Source organism: Zingiber officinale, chromosome 5B, assembly GCF_018446385.1.
Source record: "Zingiber officinale cultivar Zhangliang chromosome 5B, Zo_v1.1, whole genome shotgun sequence".
NCBI classification, from domain to species: Eukaryota; Viridiplantae; Streptophyta; class Magnoliopsida; order Zingiberales; family Zingiberaceae; genus Zingiber; species Zingiber officinale.
The window spans coordinates 105,613,344-105,633,677 of NC_055995.1; the positions used below are offsets into that span (position 1 = coordinate 105,613,344).

Consider the following 20,334-nt stretch of genomic DNA (forward strand, 5'->3'; position numbering starts at 1 on the left):
TTTTTAGTTCTAAATTTGTTATTTTTTTTCTACAAGATCAAAGTAATTATCATGAAAGGTGAATCTAAGAGTTGTCATCATTTGAATTTTGAAGGAAATGAAGCTAGTCGAGAAGGTGACTTTGATGCTATTGATGAAGGTAATAAGATTCATATTGTGAATGTATTGAGTTTTAGTATATCAAATTTCCCTTTTTAGACATTTTGCTTTGTTTGTTTGATTTTATAGTCTTTAACATTGAAACAAATTTGATTATACCACAAATAAGGCTGGAATTTGAGATAGAAGAAGTTGCATATCGATTTTATTTGGCATATGCTAAAAAGGTTGGATTTGGCGTAAGGAGAGGTAAAATTCACAATGATAAATATGGTAAATTACTTAATAGATTTTTTTTATTGTTGTGCCCAAGGTAAAAAAGGAAAAGATAAACGACGAGATCTTTATGTCAAAGCAAGTCGTGATGAAACAAGATTTGGTTGTGAGGCTAAAATAAAGGTTAGTAATAAAAAAAAAGTAAGCTTACTGTTGTGCAATTTGTTAAAGAGCATAATCATTATTTCTCAAGTCCAAACAAAACACACATCTATAGAAGTCATAGAAATATATCTTCTTCTGTAGTGAAATAGATTGAGATGGCAAGTAATGTGGGAATCCCTCCAAAAGCACATCTCATGATCTTATGGTGAGGTAAGTAGGTGGGAGGGAGAATTTAGGATTTATTCTTGAGGATTACAAAAACTACCTATGATTCAAAAGAACAATAAATATGAGAGTTGGGGATATAGGAGGTGTATTGGAGTAATTGCAGAAAATACAGTTTGATGATCCAATTTTTTTTTATGCTATGCAAGTTGATGAAGATGATTTAATTACTAATATTTTTTGGTTTGATGCTAAGATGAGAGTTGATTATGCTAATTTTGGAGATGTTATTTGCTTTAACATAACCTACATAAAGAACAATGAAGGTCAACCAATTGTGTTATTTGTAGGTGTTAATCATCATAAACAATCAATATTTTTTGGTGCAACTTTATTTTATAATGAAACCAATTTAACTTTTGAGTGGTTGTTTGATACATTAACTAGAGCCATGGGTGAGAAAAAATCAACTACTATTCTTACAGATCAAGATGCAACAATGACAAAGGTATTAGCTTCCAGATGGCATGAAATACATCATTGTTTATGCATTTGGCAAATTTATCAAAATGCCGCCATACATTTGAGTGGAGTTTTTTCTCAGTTTAGATACTTTGCTAAAGATTTTACCTCATGTGTATATTATTTTTTGTAAAATACGGTACCCCCAAATAAAGATTTAATAATAAGGTTTAATAGGCGAATAACCATAAGGAAAATTTTAGAAATTTTTAGGAATTTTCTGAAAATCTTTCAGAGCTCGTATGACGAGTTTAAGGGGACGAATTTATAGGCTTAGGGAAAGCCTGTTTGGAATTCCAATAAGTGGGAGTTGATTGAGGAATGTACCTAGGGTTTGATTAAGCAAAACCTAAGTTAATTTCTTTTTATTTCCTTCTCCTCTTTTCTCCTCCCGACTCCTCGTGCGTGCCGACCTCTCCTCACCGTGCCCTAGTCGACTCTTCTCCCCGACATCGACACCATCTCCTTCCTCTCCTCCCCAACTCGACGCCGAACCCCTCTCCTTCCCCGATTTCCTCCTCACTGCCCGATCTCTTCCCCTCCTCTGCGTCACTGGTGCGGATCCGACCAATAGCCTCTCCCTTGCATCATCTCCTCAGCCGACGACACCCTTGGAACCTTGAAGCCGTAGCGCCGCCTCCTCTTCTCATTGTGAACGCCAAGCACTCACCGAAAACCGAAGCCACCACCGTCCCCTTCCTCTCCCTTGTGCCACACCCCTCTCTACCCGATCCTCCACTCATCGAAGCTCAATTCGCCGCTGGCTGGGAGTCGTAGCCCTTCTTCCTCCCACATCTCCTTCATCGTCTGAGCCCCCACTTCTCCTCTCGCCAGAAGACGAGCACCCCAGGTCCATTATTCTATGCCCTAGCTGTCAGTCCAACCCTCTCTTCCTTTCCAACTTTGATCGTTGCTAGCCTTGGATTCCGTTGGGGAGGAAACTGCCAGCAACAAGGTCTAACAGTGGCTTTTGGGAGGCGTCGGCCACAAATCCCTGGCACCAACCGATTGATGTTGCCTACTGTCGGAGAGGAAGTGAATTGAGGTAAGGCATGTAAGGATTTGATTTCCAATTCTTGTGCTAAGGGGGTTAATTGATCACAATTGTTCTGGTCCTATTCCCGACAGCAACTTCATTGTAACTTCGGCCACCAAATTTTGGCGACAAGTTTCTACAGCTGTGAAGCAAAGGCTAGGATATCAACTCGGGTGAGTTTTCGGAACATGATCATGTTTTATCTAGCCTATATGATGACGTCAATTGGTGTAATATTATTGTGAGGCTTGGGGATACCGAAATCCAATGTAGTGGATATTGATATGGAGGAATTGATAAATGGGTGTGATGGATTCAACTTGGGTTAGCTAATTTCGTTAGATTGTTTAGGACAATCCAAATTGAGGTTCCTAATGAAATTAGGATTTAGTTTAGCTAGTTGCATTTGGAATCAGCTAAAATTATATGCTTGTTGTTACAGGACTCTGATTCGAGACGAGCATCTCAACGTCAGATTAGTTGGATACGATCTTCTTTTTGAGGTGGGTACCTCTCACTTATCTCCTTGATATGGTCATTTTTGATATGGATAGTAGTTTATAGCTAGTAGTAATGATTGTGTTTACTTCTACTTTGGTATGTCACTTCTTGGTTCTTGTAGTTTGCTTATATTCCCATCTGTTATGCATTCATACTTATATTCTCTTGTTTGTTGCCATGTTTACTCCTGTTTATAGAAATAGTGACATACATTGTCTTACTATGTAGTAGTCTAGTTATTTGACATGTTTGACTTATGTACCTAGTTTATTATTGTTAGGACCAAAAGTAGCTAGAGGGGGGGGGGGGGGGGGGGGAATAGCTCGTCGCGTTCGCTCGGTGGTCGGCGTTGCTTGTTCCTTCAAAGATGTGCAGCGAAAATACAAAGAAACAATCACACAACGCTAACATGGTTGGTTTACTTGGTATCCACCTCACAAGAGGTGACTAATCTAAGGATCCACACCAACACACACACCATCCACTATGAATAACACTCCTTTATGGTAACTACCAAAGGCGGAGAAGCCCTACAAGACTCAACACAAGAAGAGAGGGAAAGGATACAAGAAATACAAGCTTAAATGAGTACAAACCCTAACCCTAGCTTCTCTTCTTTGCTTGATCGCCTCTTGACTTGGAGAACTTCCAGATCCTTGAGCCGGCGATCCGAGCTTTGTAATCTTGTGGAGGAGGCGAGAGATCCGGAGAATCGGTGAAGAGTGCAGAAGGAATCGTGTGCTGCGGCCTTTATCGGCCTGACGGTGGGATCCCGATCGATTCGAATGTTCCCAATCGATCGGGGAGGCTTTGGATCGATCCACGGATCGATCAGCACTGTGCCCTGAACGCATGGATCGATCCACGGATCGATCCGGCGCTATCGTGCGAAGCAGCATCGTCAATCGATTCGCGATTGATTGGGACATCCGGATCGATCCACGGATCGATCGAGGCTCTGTTAGAAAAGGCCGGATTGATCCGATCGATCCAGCTCTGAATCGATCCACGATCGATCCAACAGTTTTTGCCCAAACCAAGTTCCAAGCCTCTCAAACCAACATCCGGTCAACCTCGACTGTTGGTACATCACGCCAACATCGGTCACTCCTTTGACTGCTAGGACTTCCCACAGTGTCGGTCAATCCGACCCACTTGGACTTTCTATTCATGCCAAGTATGGTCTCCTCGACCTACTTGGACTTCCATCGATGTCCTACTTCGACTCATCTTTCTCGTGCCAAGTATCCAACCAATCCTTGACCTACTTGGACTTCCCAACACCGGATGTCCGATCATCCTCGATCCATCCGGATTTTCCCTGCCCGCTTCACTCACCGGGACTTTCACCTAGCTTCACTCACTGGGTTTTCAATCCGCCTAGCTTCACTCACTAGGACTTTCCTTCCGGCTTCACTCACTAGGACTTCCATTCACCTAACATCCCGTTAGGACTTCATCGGCCAACCTTGACCTACTTGACTCTTCTTCAATCAATTTCTTATTGTCAAACATCTAAACTCAAACCAAGACTCAGCTTGGTCAACCAGGTCAACCTTGACCGAGGGATGTCGCCAACAATCTCCCTTTTTGATGTTTGACAATACCACAATAACACTTACAATACCACATGTAAGTTAGGCTAATCCTATAGCCTCAATCTTCATGCCACTAGGTAATGAACGCATAAATTAAGAACTTCAATCTCCCCCTAAGAATGAAAGCCTAACTTACACCCAATCATAGGTCCTTTCATTCTCCCCCTATTGGCACACATCAACCCATCTTTGGGCACACATCAACCCATGCCCCAATTTTGGGTACTCATCAACAAATCCATTTGTTGACGATTCTCCCCCTGAAGAGTTGCTCAACGTTGTTCACAACATCGCTCGTTGTGATCAACACGATAATGAAGGTCCCATACCCTTCATTTATCCTTAACTTCTCCCTAAATGTAGACAAATACCCAACCTTGAGCATTTTCTAACCACTTGAGTTCCCACTTGAAATAATGAGGATATCCACTCTCCATTTCAAGTTCAAAAGCTCATACATGAGCATTTTCTTTAAAGAAGGTTAACCACCTTCCAAGGTTCATGAAAAATAAAATTTTCATGTCTTTAAAGAGTCCCTCCCCCTAAAGACATTGTGGTAACTTTTGTCATTGCACCAACAATGACTTGGAATCCCTAAACCTTTAGAAAATCCAGATTTAGAAGTTTTGAGGTTCAAATACTCAAAATTTGAAACAAACCTCAACCTAAACTTCAATGAAGCCTTCCTTAACCAATCCATCCTTGTTTTCACATGAGAACACCCTTTGTATGTATACAAATATATTTTGGGGGTTTGGAATGGTTACCTAGACTCAAATAGGTTCAAAGATACTGAAATCAGGCATTCCCAGCCAAAATCAGCAACTTGGATCGATTGGAGTTGGGTTCCAATAGATTGAACCTTTCTGAATCGATCCACTAATCGATTCAGATTACCTGGATCGATCGGCTGATCGATCCAATGACTTCTATGCTCTCATTCCGAATCGATCCACGAATCGATTCAGGCACTCCAATCGATCCATGGATCGATCGAAGCTATGATAGTTGCTGAAATTCCATTTCAGTCAACTTCAGAAACCCCTAGAAAATTCTACAAAAATCCAAAAATCATAAAATTTCGTGTAGACATTATTTAGGGCATACTTAATCATGGAAAAATAGTTTTCTATGAAAATACATCATATTTTCAAAGATTGACACAAGCTTGAAAACTTGCTAAAACTTTAGCGTTTTCTTCAAGTTTGTGTCTAACTATTCAATGGTGATTACTATCAAAAGATAGCCTTCACCATGGTTTTCCAAAAGCATTTTAAAAACATTTTCAAAACCAATATCCCATCATGTTCCTTGGGCATAATGCACATGACTTGTACATTAGCTTTCCCAATGATGGGAAAACACATAACTATGTGTTTTGATGAACCTAAAAACTCAAAAGAATGCACTAAATCAACATCTTGAGCTTTGTTCATCATCCTAACATCTCACTTGTATCTAATGTGCACTAAAGCACATACAAGTCACCTTATAGTCTTTGTGAGATGTAGATTTTGGTTTTGCCCTAATCTAGGAATCATGCATATCTATCTAGGCATTTTAAAGATATTAGACATCCACCTAGGATGTCACTTGTTAATAAGTGTTGTTAAATGCCATTTGTCCTTAATTACAAGGAATTAAACTTAATGCATGATAATGTTATGACATACATCAAAAAGAAATAATTTTCAAAAGAAAATATCCTATAACTACATGATGTATGAATGTCATGACATGGTATTTTTGGATTTTTCATAATAAAACATGAATGCAAAAATAGACATGATGTCATGGCATATGATGGGCAAACAATCATGGCAAGATTTAGCATAAATAAAATATACCTAGATTAACTATCTAAGTATCCTTAAAATCTTAGCTAAAACTCACAACTTAAACCTAGATTGCCCTAAAGTGCTTCAAGAAAATGCCAAAGCCTAAATTGGCATTTCTAATTCCCTTGATTAATGTATGCCAATTGAAAATAAGCATATCCTCAAATGTTGGCATATTTCATTTTTCAACAAGAGTAGCACCTTTAAATTAAGGCCCGGATCGCCTTAAATTTCCTAAGAACATACCAAAATCCCAACTTGGTAGTTCTTATGAATTTCCAATATGTGCCATTTAAGATTAAAATCAATTCTTCCACCATTAGGCACATTTTACTCTTTCAAGGAGTAAATAATAATTCCATTTCATTTTCAAAGGTTAACAAAACCTTGAAAATGCTCCTTGAGTGTCAATTTCCTCAAAGTTGGGTTAACTACCCTTCTAATCGGAGTTGACACTCTCTAACCCATTTATGGGGTAGAGAAAATGCTCCTAGGAACCCAACACCTATTGGTGCTCCTTGGATGCTCTAGGTACTCACTAGGGATAACTTTCCTAGATACCTTCCTAGTGACCTTGTTGGGCTTCTTAGAAGCCTTGGTCACATTTTCTAGGTCAACTCTAGGGATCGCCTCCCTTGTGACTTTGTTAGTGACTTTCTTACACTTCTTAGAAGTCTTAGTCACTTTGGTTGCAAAGATACTTCTAGGGATATCTTCCCTTGTATCTTTGACTTGACTTCTAGACTTAGGGTTTGTTCCATAGCTATATGGAACCCTATGATAACTAGGCACAACCTTTTTAGCTTTGGGTTTGTATCCCAAACTTCTATGGCCATTGGATGACTTTTGTACCCCTAAACTTAGGTTATGCTCGTTTTGCCCTTTTAGGATATTTTCCATTTGTTTTAGGGTCTTTTCTAATTTGTCAAGTCTTGACCTCAAGACTTGATTTTCCATCACTAAGTCCTTAGTTTTTGTTTTTCCATTTGATCCATGAGCATTTTTGTTTCTAGGCTTGTAACTAGAATCCTTAGAGTTCTTGCCTAGACTTTTACCCACATTCCTAGCCCTAGGTGTAGTGGTTTTAGCATGAAAAGCTATATGTTTTTCCTTAACGCTATCATGCTTCCTATTTTCATGGTAAATAGCATTAAAATGATATAAGTTAGAACTATCATGCTTTTTACCATAATTTAAAGGGGTAGGCTCAATAAAAGTTACCTTTCTTTTTACCTTGGAGGCTCCCCCTTGAATTGAGCTTCCTCCATGAGCCTTAACCACCTTCTTCCCCTTAGGGTATTGACTTCGGTAATGCCCCTTTTGGTTGCACAAGAAGCACACAATGTGCTCCTTGCTCTTCTTTGTTCCGGGGATGGTCTCCTTGAGCTTCTCCTTGCCTTTTTGTGCCATTTGGCCCTTTTTCTTGGCCAATTTGGGGCACTTGCTCTTGTAGTGCCCATGTTCCCTACATTCAAAGCATATAATATGATTTTTATTATTAATTGAAATATTTATACCTTTGCTTGTAGGGGTGGCATCTTTTCCTTTTGATCCGGAGGTAGAAGCTTCCTCTTGGTATGAATTTGATTCTCCTCCATTAGATTTTTCTTGACTTGTGGAGGTAGTTGCTTCTTCCTCCTCTTCTTCTCTCGACCCGGATGTAGAAGCTTCTCCTTCTTCTTGATCCGGTGTCACCAAGGATTGCTCTCCCTCAATCCTAGAAGTGGAGGCTTCATCATCTTGAATATGAAACAAGGAGTATGCTCCCTCCTTGTTTCCTTCGTTGCATTCCCTTGAGGATGAAGCTTCTTGGATTTCCTCTTCTTCGGAGGTTGAGCATCTCTCAACCTCGGAGTCCTCCTCTTGGTCTTGCTCCAAAGAGTCACCCTCTCTGGATACTTCTTGCTCTTGTACAGTGGAGAGGATCTCTTCATGAAGCTTGGCCAATTTGCTCCATAATTCCTTTGCATCTTCAAATTCTCCAATTTTGCAAAGGATGGTGCTTGGCAATAAATTGACCAAAAGCTTCGTCACTTTGTCATTTGCCTTGCACCTTTGAATTTGCTCCGAGCTCCATTTGCTTTTCTTGAGAGGCTTGCCCTTGGAGTTTGTTGGAGCTTTAAATCCTTCCATTAGAGCAAACCATTGCTCTATCTCCATCATAAGAAAGTTTTCGATTCTTGATTTCCAAGAATCGAAGCTCGTGGAAGTGTACGGTGGAGCCACCCTTGTGTCAAATCCAAGTCCATCTTGGAATTGCATCTTGAAGTTGAGCTTCTTGAAATCTTTGACTTTTGATGAATTTGCTTCAACTTCTTCACCCTCTAGCTTTTCTTGTTATGCTTGACCCTTGGATGATTATTGAAGTCTTACGGTCTATACCACTTGTTAGGACAAAAGTAGCTAGAGGGGGTGAATAGCTCGTCGTGTTCGCTCGGTGGTGGCGTTGCTTGTTCCTTCAAAGTGCGGTGAAATACAAAAAACAATCACACAACGCTAACACGGTTGGTTTACTTGGTATCCACCTCACAAGAGGTGACTACAAGGATCCACACACACACACCCTCCACTATGAATAACACTCCTTTATGGTAACTACAAAGGCGGAGAAGCCCTGAGACTCAACACGAAGAGGAAAGGATACAAGAAATCTGACTTCTGACTTCTGATGAGTCTGAACCCTAACCCTAGCTTCTCTTCTTTGCTTTGATCCGCCTCTTGACTTGGAGAACTTCAGATCCTTGAACTGGCGATCGAGCTTTAATCTTGTGGAGGAGTGGCGAGAGATCTGGGTGAATCGGTGAAGAGGCAAGAAGGAATCGTGTACTGCGGCCTTTATCGACGCTTGACGGTCGGATCCCGTCGATTCGAATGTTCCCGATCGATCGGGAGGCTTTGGATCGATCCACGGATCGATCGAGCACCTCCTGCTCGGAAAAATGCAGATCGATCCACGGATCGATCCAACGCTTCTCGGCGTGAAGCGGCGTCGATCGATTCAGCGATCGATTGGGACATCTGATCGATCCGGATCGATCGAGGCTCTGTTGGCTAGAAAGGCCCGGATCGATCCACGATCGATCCGACTCTGAATCGATCAGCGATCGATCCACACTTATTTTGCCAAAACCAAGTTCGAGCCTCTCAAACCAACATCCGGTCAACCTTGACCGTTGGTACATCACGCCTAGCATCCGGTCACTCCTTTGACTGCTAGGTTTCATCAAGTGTCCGGTGATCCTTTGACCCACTTGGACTTTTCTATTCATGCCAATATCGGTCACTCCTCGACCTATTTGGACTTCCGTACGTCATCCTGACATTCAGTCTTCTGTGCCAAGTATCCAATCAATCCTTTGATCTACTTGGACTTCCCAACACTAGATGTCCGATCATCCTTGATCCATCTGGATTTTCCCTTGCCTGGCTTCACTCACCAGGACTTTCACCTAGCTTCACTCACTAGGGTTTTCAATCTGCCTAGCTTCACTCACTAGGACTTTCCTTCTGCCTGGCTTCACTCACCAGGACTTCCATTCTACCTAACATCCCAGTTAGGACTTCCCAGTCAAGTATCCGGTCAACTTTAACCTATTTGACTCTTCTTCAATCAATTTCTTATTGTCAAACATCTAAACTCAAACCAAGACTCAGCTTGGTCAACCAGGTCAACCTTGACCTGAGGGATGTTGCACCAACAATTATTACCTAGATCATTGTATGGATTTATTTGCCTTTCTGGTATATATTATGGAGGTGTCAGGATTTACATGCTGTAGTGTCATTCACCATCTTGCATGATTCTATGCTGAGCGATTGTCGGCTCCATTATTGTTGAGCACATCTCCAGTTATATGATCTGCACACACAACCACTCATGAGTTAGTAGTACATTAGGCAGGGTATGTGCAGTTTGTTCTGTCAGGGCTCCGCTGGTCCGCTCATGGGTAGCGATGACTGCAACATGTAGCGGGCAAGGATCCCTCCTCTTGACCATGATACAGGGAGATGAGAGCTTAGGCTCCTCCACTATGCTTGGGGTAGGAGGATAGGTGTACTCCAATAGCATCCTATCCACTCGGTCACTCAGGAGCAGTGATGGCAGAGTGCACAGTTGTCATAGCCCTACCCACTCGATCTCACCATCGCGTGTGAGATGACTGACTGACGTCAGGGGTGACTATGTCATTTTTGCATCATATGCATGGATTGCATTTATTGTTTGTGCTTGTTGCATTATGTATGTTGCATTTTGGTGGTTGCATATGATTGACATGCATATAGGTGACATTTTATATTTGGTCTAACAACCCTTATTTCTGGATAAGAGGTTCTGGTGAGTACAATTTCTTCATCCTTTTTAGCCTACATTTCCTACTTTTGTTCAGAAAACTGTACCGCATGCTTATTACTGTTAGTTATATCTTATTATGCATGTATATCCAATATCCGCTGAGTTGTTGAACTCACACCATTGATTTATTCCTATTTCAGGTTGAAGCTGTCAAGAGGTTCCAGTTGCCAGTCCCCTTGTCACAAGAGTTTACGTATTGGTCTTTTGGTATTTGGTTTATTTTCTTAGAGCTGTGTTTCAGACTTGTATTAGTTTTGCACCCTGGATTTGTATGGTTTTTCTTAAGACATTGTAATGGTTGGTCTTTTGCTTGCTTGGTAGGTTTCTATTTGGTATGTTTTGCTACGCGCCTGCTGAACGACAGAAGAGGTAAGTTTGGATGTTGTTTTCGATTTCTTTTCGTATTATGATGACAGCTGGAGGCTGATATATTATAACTGCGTGGATTGTTTCATTTTGTATGATATATATTCCAGCCGTGTTGGCTGATGATTGTGAGCCGTGAGGGCTATGTAGATAAGTTTCAAATTATCACCCATACATGGGAGATGTTGCCGAAATTTCTTTTGGCAGAGACTTCCCTAGGGCGTGACAATTATGATGAAGAGGAAGATTTTATTTCAGGATGGAACATGATGTTGGCCAAGTATTCACTTGAATACAATGATTGGTTGTGGCGCATGTACATCATAAAGGAAAAACAAACTTGAAGACAATGATTGATTGGATGCCGACCTTGTATGCTTTGATTGTTGTATAGATATATATCGTATTGAGTATGTTGGCTTCATGTAACATACATGATTCCTGTTTATATGTATATGATGACTGTTGTATTTTGCACATCATATCATTACATGTATGTCAACGACAAATTCTCTCTTGCGGTCGAGAGAGTCGTTGACCAGGGCCGCATGCTCGGCTACTCAAGAGAGTGGTAGCTGGAGCAGATGCCGCTTGTCCTATCGTGCCCCCACTCGCTCACTCATAAGTAGAGGAAATTGGAGTTGCGAGCAGCAGGGACCCCCGTCGTAGATGTAGCTAGTTGGCTACTATGCAACTGTCCACTCGGCCACTCAAGAGAGTGGTAGCTGGAGTATTGTACAGTTTGTCACTGATCCGGCCTCTCGACCATACTCAGAATATCGTACCGGTTCCCCTGTACAAAATTTTTGTACAAGTCCTGAACCTTTTCTAACAACCTATTGTGTTCTTTAGAAATTAAATTCAGAATCGCAAACGGAACTTAACATTATTGATTTCAAATTTAACTTATCTGTTCTTAGTGGTTTGGACTTGGATCGCAAACGATACTTAATATTATAGATCCAAATCCACCTACGTTACAAATTTAATTAAATATCTATTTCGGAAATCAGCTCCCAGGTCAAACATGGCGAGGTACTTGGCCTTCTTGGGTATGAGAACATCCACCACTGCTTCGACAAAGCCTCTTAACAAAATTCAATATTTAATTTCCTTATAGTAACCTTAGGTTTAACCATAAAGAACAATCGAATCACAAGATCGAAAAAGAAAAGAAACACAAATCGAAACGTAAATTCGAAACCTAAAATCTCTAGCCTCTTGTGTTTGACATTCATACAAAGAAAAATAGTATGATGTGGAAAACATTTACTAGTTATACCTTTCTTTGTAAGCAACAACCTCTTGATCTTCTATCATATTCCTCTTCTTATCTCGGACATTGTGTGGGCAACGATCTACCGAGATGAGAATCCACCAAGCCTCTTTCTTCCTTCTTCCAAGTTTCGGCCAAGCAACCTTCTCCAAGAGATAACAAGTCTCGGCCACCAACCAAGCTCCAAGGAAAACTAAAAACAAAGCCTTCTTTCTCTCCTTCTTCACCAAGCAAATCCGGCCACCAAAACAAGCTCCAAGAGGATGATAGGTTCGGCCACTAGAAGAAGAAAGGAAGAGATGATAGGGCCGACCACCACCAAGGAAGAAAAGAGAGGAAAATAGAAGAGAGTTGTTATAAGGTGAGGCACCTCTACCCCTTCTTTTATATATCCTTGGTTTTGGCAAATAAGAAAATTTAATTATAATTAAAATTCCCTTATATTCCTTGCCTTTGGTTAATAAGGAAATTTTAATTAAAAATTCCTTTTAATCCATGCTATGGCTGGCCCCTTCACATGCTCCAAATAAGGTAAGTTTTAAATACAAAATTAAAACTTCCTTATTTGTTTCCGGAAATTTTTAAAATAAAAATTTCTCTAATAATTTTTCCTTCATGGTTGGTTATAAAAGGAAATTTTATAAATTAAAATCTCTCTATTAAAACATGTGGATGATTTCCAAAATGGAAAGTTTTCTACAAAATTAAAATCTTCCTTTTAACTACAAATAAGGAAAGATATCTAATCTTTCTCTTAATCTTTTGTAGAAAGCTATAAAAGGAAATATTTAATTTTTAAACTCTCTTTTAAATCATGGCTTCCACATAAGGAAAAGTTTAAAAAATAAAATCCTTTTACTTTTTTATGGTCGGCCCCAACAAGCTTGGGCTCCAAGCTAGGGTCGGCCACCTTATCTTGGCTCAACCTTTTGGCTTGGCCGACCCAAGCTTGGACTCCAAGCTTGCTTGGCCGACCACCGAAGGTTGGGTAAGAAGGTGAGTATAGGTGGGTATAACACTTTATAAATAAGAGGCTACGATAGGGACCAAGAGCAGCAATTGGTTTTGGTCTCCCGATGAAATTAAGCTTCCCGTGTTCGCCCCGAACACCCAACTTAATTTCATCAATAATAATTCATACCACTAAAGAATTATTATTAAACTACCGTACCAATCCCAAATTATATTTTGGGCTCCTTCTTATTATGAGTGTGTTAATCTCCCTGTGTTTAAGATGTCGGATGCCCACTAATTAATTGAGTTACTGACAAGTCACTTTAATTAATATCTTAGTCCAAGAGTAGTACTACTCAACCTTATTGTCGTGTCGGACTAAGTCCACCTGCAGGGTTTAACATGACAATCCTTATGAGCTCCTCTTGGGGACATTATCAACCTAGATTACTAGGACATAGTTTCCTTCTATAATCAACAACACACATTATAAGTAATATTATTTCCTAACTTATTAGGCCTATTGATTTATTGAGCTAAATCATACCCTTTGATAAGTCAAAGAAATAAATATTAAATATATGGGCTTGTTATTATATTAGGATTAAGAGCACACACTTCTATAATAACTAAGGTCTTGTTCTTTTATTAAGTCAGTATAAAAAGAACTTACCTTAAATGGTCCTGCTCAATACAGTCAGAGTGTACTAGTGTAATTTTATAGTTAAGATAAAGTAATACCAAATTACACTACGACTATTCCAATGGTTTGTTCCTATACATCTTAGTTGCGAGCTACTGTTTATAATTTATAAAAAACCGATAACATGATCTTCTGTGTGTGACACCACACACCATGTTATCTACAATATAAATTAATTGAACAACTACACTTAGCATATAAATATAGATATTTTTGACCAATGTGATTCTTTATTTCAAAATAAATGTTTACAAAAGCTAGGCTTTTAGTATACACTCTAACAATATCCCACTTATACTAAAAGACTAAGCTGCCATATCTGCTACCATACATCTGATTCCCATCCCCTCCACATACCAATCAAAAGCTTTTGCCGGAAGAACCTTAGTGAAAGGATCTGGCAGGTTATCTGCTGATGTAATCTTGGCGACGACAACTTCTCCTCGTTTTACGATGTCTCGTATTAGGTGGTACTTGCGCTCTATATGTTTACTTGCCTTATGGGCTCGTGGTTCCTTCGAGTTTGCAACTGCACCGCTATTATTACAATAAATTGTGATGATTTTGGGCAAACCAGGAATCACATCTAAGTCCATTAGGAAGTTCCTAAGCCATACAGCTTCTTTGGCTACCTCAGAGGCTGTCACATACTCAGCTTTCATGGTTGAGTCTGAAACGCATTTCTGCTTAACACTCCTCCATGCAATGGCTCTATCTCCTAAAATAAACACATAGCCTGATGTAGACTTACTATTGTCCCTATCTAATTGGAAGTCTGAATCCGTGTAATCCACAGAAAGCATATCATCTGCTTGGTAAACTAGCATATAATCTCTAGTCCTTCTTAGGTACTTCAATATATGCTTTACAGCAGTCCAATGTCCTTGTCCAGGGTTACTTTGATATCTGCTAATCATGCCCACGGTAAAATAGATATCCGGTCTCGTACACAGCATTGCATACATTAGACTTCCCACAGCTGAAGCATAAGGAACTACCTTCATGTCCTCTATCTCCTTTGATGTCATCGGAGACATCTCTTTAGATAAAGCTACTCCATGTCGAAAAGGTAAGAAACCTTTCTTGGAGTTCTGCATGCTAAAACGAGCGAGGATTGTATCTATATACACAATATCCTTTTCTTGCGATCCCTTATGACTTTGATCCCAAGAATGTGTGTGCATTCTCCTAAGTCCTTCATATCGAATTATTTGGATAACCATACCCTTACGCCCGATAACACTTTGACATTGTTGCCAATTAATAAAATGTCATCTACGTATAGTACAAGAAATACCACCACGTTTCTGTTACACTTCTTGTATACACAAGACTCATCCGGACACTGAATAAATCCATATGATTGGATTACTTCATTAAACCGGATGTTCCAAGATCTTGAAGCTTGCTTCATTCCATAAATGGACCGATTGAGCTTGCATACTAGATGCTCTTTGCCTTTTTCAATGAACCCCTCTGGTTGCTTCATATGGATGTTTTCTTCAAGACTTCTGTTAAGGAAAGCTGTCTTGACATCCATTTGCCAAACCTCATAATCCATATAGCGATGGATAAGAGTATCCGGATATACTTAAGCATAGCTAGGTGAAAAGGTCTCCTCATATCGATTCTCTCTTTCGAGTATACCCTTTATGATAAGCCTTACTTTGAAGGTTTCTACCTTCCCATCATCCCTCTTTTCCTTTTATAGATCCACTTGCATCCAATGACTTTTACACCATTTGGTGATTCTCTGAGCTCCCGGACCTTATTAGAATACATATATTCTATTTGAATTCATCGCTCTTTGCCAATCTTTGCGTCTTTGTCTTGGAGTGCTTAGTCGTATAATGGGGATCGGGTTCATGTTCACGGGGATCAAGTCTGAAGACTCTCCTAAGAACATGAATCTTCCAGGTTGCTTAACAATCCTCCCACTACGACGAGGCACTGTCTGTAACTGTGCATCATTTGTGACATGTGTTGCAGTTTCTTGTGGTACTTCATCTTGTATTGTTGGTACTAAAGTAGACGTGCCCTCTCTAATTTCTTCTAGAACAACTTTACTTCTGGCTTGTGGTCTATTATATAGTCTTCTTATAAAAACTGGGCATTGGTGCTAACAATGACGTTCTAATCTTTAGGATTATAAAATAAACCACCTTTCGTTCCTCTAGGATAACTCACAAACATGTGAACTTCTGTACGAGATTCCAACTTATCAACATCTTCTTTCAGCACATGTGTTGGACTACCCCAAATCCGAATATGTCTCAGACTGGGCTTTCACCCATTCCACAATTTTGTGGGAGTAGAGGGTACTGATTTAGAAGGTACCAAGTTCAGAATGTGCGCTGTCGTTTCCAGAGCATATCCCTAAAATGAATTTGGTAATTCTGAATAACTCATCATCGATCTAACCATTTCCATAAGAGTCTTATTCCTTCGTTCTGCCACACCATTCTATTGGGGTGTACCAGGTGCGGACAATTGAGATTGAATCCTGGCCTCTGATAAGTAATTCCTAAACTCTCCTAAGAGGTATTTGCCACCACGATCAGACCGTAGTGTCTTGATACTTTTACCTTGACGTTTCTCCACATCAGCCTTGTACTCTTTGAACTTATCAAATCACTTAGACTTGAGGCGCATCAAGTAAATGTATCCGTATCTTGAATAATCATCTATGAAAGAGTCAAAGTATTCAAAGTCACCTATTGCCTGGATAGACATAGGACCACACAAATCAGAATGAACCAGTTCTAACACATCTTTGGCTTTATACCCCTTGGCCTTAAAAGGTCTCTTGGTCATTTTACCTTCCAAGCAAGATTCACGGGTTAGAAAGTTTTCCACCACTAATGAACCCAAGAGTCCATCAGATATAAGCCTTTGAATTCTACTTAAGTTAATATGACCAAGCCTTAGATGCCAAAGATATGTTTAGTTTATTTCCGAAGGTTCCTTTCTCTTATTGGAATTAGAAGATGTGTTATTAATTTTCATTTGTTGCTTTGTGAGAGAAATTGGATTTAAAGTATAAAAATTACCAACCAATGCACCAGAACAGATAATAACCCTATTTCTCTTGATAACCACATTGTTATTAAAAGAAACAGAATATCCATCCAAATACAGTTTAGAAACTGAAATTAAATTCTTTCTGAAACTGGGTACATAAAGATAATTTCTTAAAATCAAATTTATATTCCTATCGAATGATAAGCAGATGTCTCCCACTACAACAGCTGCCACTTTTGTAGCATTGTCCATGTATACAATTATCTCTCCTTCACATAGTCGACGGGTTTCCTAGAACCCTTGCAAAGAGTTGCAGACATGATCAGTGGCTCCCGTATCTACACACCAGGTGCTGGTAGATAACACCGCTAAACATGTTTCAACTACTAGAGAATGAGATATACCTTTATTGTTCTCTTTCCTACGAGGACATTCTGCCTTCCAATGTCCATCCTACTTGTAGATAAAGCACTTGCCTTTCGGCTTCTCCATTCCAGCTTTTGGTCCTATACCTAGAGGTTTATTCACCTTCTTTGTTGAGACAGCCTGTTTCTTCTTCTTCTTCTTGCCTTTCGACTTAGAAGTAGAACCATTTTCAGCAAAGTGAACTTGAAAATTTTGATGAAATAGCCCTTCTACTGTTTGAAGTTCTGTCAGTAGTTCCGCCAATGAATACATCCTTTTATTCATATTGTAGTTCAGGCGAAAATGCTCAAAACTTTTGGGCAGCGTTTAGAGAATAATATGGACCTGGGTTTCCCCATCGATTTCAGCTCTAAGGACTTTGTATCTCATTTAAGTAAGCCATCATCTTGAGGATATGATCCCTTACGGGTGTCCCCTCTGACATGGTGACTGTCATTAATTTTCTCAATGCCTCTTGCCTAGCAGCCCGACTCTGGTGTCCGAAGAGTTGCTTGAGATTGTTCATTATATCATAAGCAGTTGATAAATCTTGATGCTGATGTTGTAGCACATTTGACATTGATGCCAAAATGTAACACCGCGCCATCTCATCTGCCTTTACCCATTTCTAATGATACTCAATCTCCTCTTCACTAGAATCACTATTAGGCACATCAGGGTAAATCTCTGACAATACAAACTTATAGCATTTTGCAATTAGGACAATGTCCAGGTTTCTTTTCCAATCTATATAATTGGGACCAGTAAGTTTGTTGTCTTTCAGTATAATGGCCAGTGGGTTGAAAGTCATCCTAAGAATCACAAAATAAACTTTGGTCAAGACTTTAAATTTAGAATAATATTGATTCCTTAAACAATACTATTTTAAATTTACCAACACCTTAAATCACCGTGAATTTTGCATGCCACGATAGTGTGGACGTATACAAAATCAAACATTTGTAAGAGGAGGTTTTACCCATTAATTTATTCTTGTCAACCTAACTTTATGAAAAATAAAATTAATTGTTGGTTTTCCTTTGGTCACACAAATAATAGCAGTGACTCCGATGGGGAGGATACTATTAAATGTGTCTAAGTGTATACAATTACTTGATACTTAGTCCATTAAATAAGATTGTGCCCCTTCTGATGGGGAAGATCACACACTCCTAATTAATTTCCTATAATCATCCAAATGGAAGTTTGATCTAGTGATCTGCAAACAAACTCATCCGATATGGAGGAAGGCACTCAGAGCCAACCCGCAAGCTTGTTTGCATCACTTACAAACCAATAATGGAGACCGTGGAATTTATTTAAAAATCTCTCTCCCACTTAGTTATTTAAGGTGAGGAATTTTAACCTAGCAAGCACACATCACACACATCATAGTAAATAAAAGAAATAAATATGAAAATTATTTTTCCAACTATTATGGCTTTTCCATCACTGTCCTTCGCATGCTGCTAGCCCTAGGGTTCATGCCATCAGGTCCATCAAGCTTCCTCTTCCACTGCGCCTCTGGTCCTTCAATAGCACCATGCTTCGCAAGGATACGATCCGCGACAGAAAAAATAAAATTTTACATACATCGATCCTATATTCCACAAGGGAATGTACATCAAATCTAGATCGAATATAAATCTAAAATCCTAGGGCTAATACAACTCCTACTGTATTAGTTAAATACAATCATGCACACACAATAAAATGCCCTTGACATGTCCAAGGGTCTAATCACACACAATAACCATAAGCCATAATAGTTGGAGCCTGCAACAACATAGTTAGCATATCCTACTATTATCCTGACTAAATTATGTATGACATGTGCATAATTAAACTGAAAACCAAATGCACAGAGGCAAACCCTAGCTCTGATACCAATTGTTGATTGTTACTCGGAATATCGTACATGTTCCCCTGTATAAAAATTTTGTACAAGTCCTAAACCTTTCCTAACAACCTATTGTGTTTTTTAGAAATTAAATTCGGAATCGCAAACGGAACTTAACATTATTGATTCCAAGTTTAACTTAACTGTTCTTAGTGGTTTAGACTTGGATCGCAAACGATACTTAACATTATAGATCCAAATCCACCTACGTTACAAATTTAATTAAATATCTATTTCAAAAATAGGCTCCCAGGTTAAATATGGCGAGACACTTGGCCTTCTTGGGTATGGGAACATCCACCACTGCCTCGATACAGCCTCTTAACAAAATTTGATATTTAATTTCCTTATAGTAACCTTAGGTTTAACCATAAAGAACAATCAAATCACAAGATTGAAAAAGAAAAGAAACACAAATCGAAACGTAAATTCGAAACCTAGAATCTCTAGCCTCTTGTGTTTGGAATTCATACAAAGAAAACTAGTATGATGCGGAAAATAATTACTAGTTATACCTTTCTTTATAAGCAACAACCTCTTGATCTTCTATCGTATTCCTCTTCTTATCTCAGACGTTGTGTGGGCAACGATCTACCGAGATGAGAATCCACCAATCCTCTTTCTTCCTTCTTCCAAGTTTCGACCAAGCAACCTTCTCCAAGAGATAGCAAGTCTTGGCCACCAACCATGCTCCAAGGAAAACTAGGAAACAAAGCCTTCTTTCTCTCCTTCTTCACCAAGCAAATCCGGCCACCAAAACAAGCTCCAAGAGGATGATAGGTTCGACCACTAGAAGAAGAGAGGAAGAGATGATAGGGCCGGCCACCACCAAGAAAGAAAAGAGAGGAAAATAGAAGAGAGTTGTTGTAAGGTGAGGCACCTCTACCCCCTCTTTTATATTCCTAAGTCTTGGCAAATAAGGAAATTTAATTATAATTAAAATTCCCTTATATTCCATGCCTTTGGTTAATAAGGAAATTTTAATTAAAAATTCCTTTTAACCCATGCTATGGCCGGCCCCTTCACATGCTCCAAATAAGGCAAGTTTTAAACACAAAATTAAAACTTCCTTATTTGTTTCCGGAAATTTTTAAAATAAAAATTTCTCTAATAATTTTTCCTTCATGGTTAGTTATAAAAGGAAATTTTATAAATTAAAATATCTCTATTAAAACATGTGGATGATTTCCAAAATGGAAAGTTTTCTACAAAATT

At 39.3% G+C, this 20,334-nt stretch overlaps 1 long non-coding RNA gene across 3 annotated transcripts; it reads left to right on the forward strand.

Annotated features, from left to right (window-relative positions):
- The first annotated feature begins 1,502 nt into the window (after nucleotides 1-1,502).
- Nucleotides 1,503-11,256, forward strand: LOC121987712. 3 transcript variants are annotated; one of them, XR_006113702.1, is made up of 6 exons: nucleotides 1,503-2,212; nucleotides 2,296-2,376; nucleotides 2,646-2,706; nucleotides 10,635-10,701; nucleotides 10,816-10,863; nucleotides 11,119-11,256. It is a non-coding gene; the product is annotated as an uncharacterized LOC121987712 (long non-coding RNA). The 3 variants fall into 3 exon arrangements; XR_006113701.1 differs by lacking the exon at nucleotides 11,119-11,256 and adding an exon at nucleotides 10,971-11,112; XR_006113700.1 differs by lacking the exon at nucleotides 11,119-11,256 and having other exon boundaries at nucleotides 10,816-10,867.
- The last annotated feature ends 9,078 nt before the right edge of the window (nucleotides 11,257-20,334 follow it).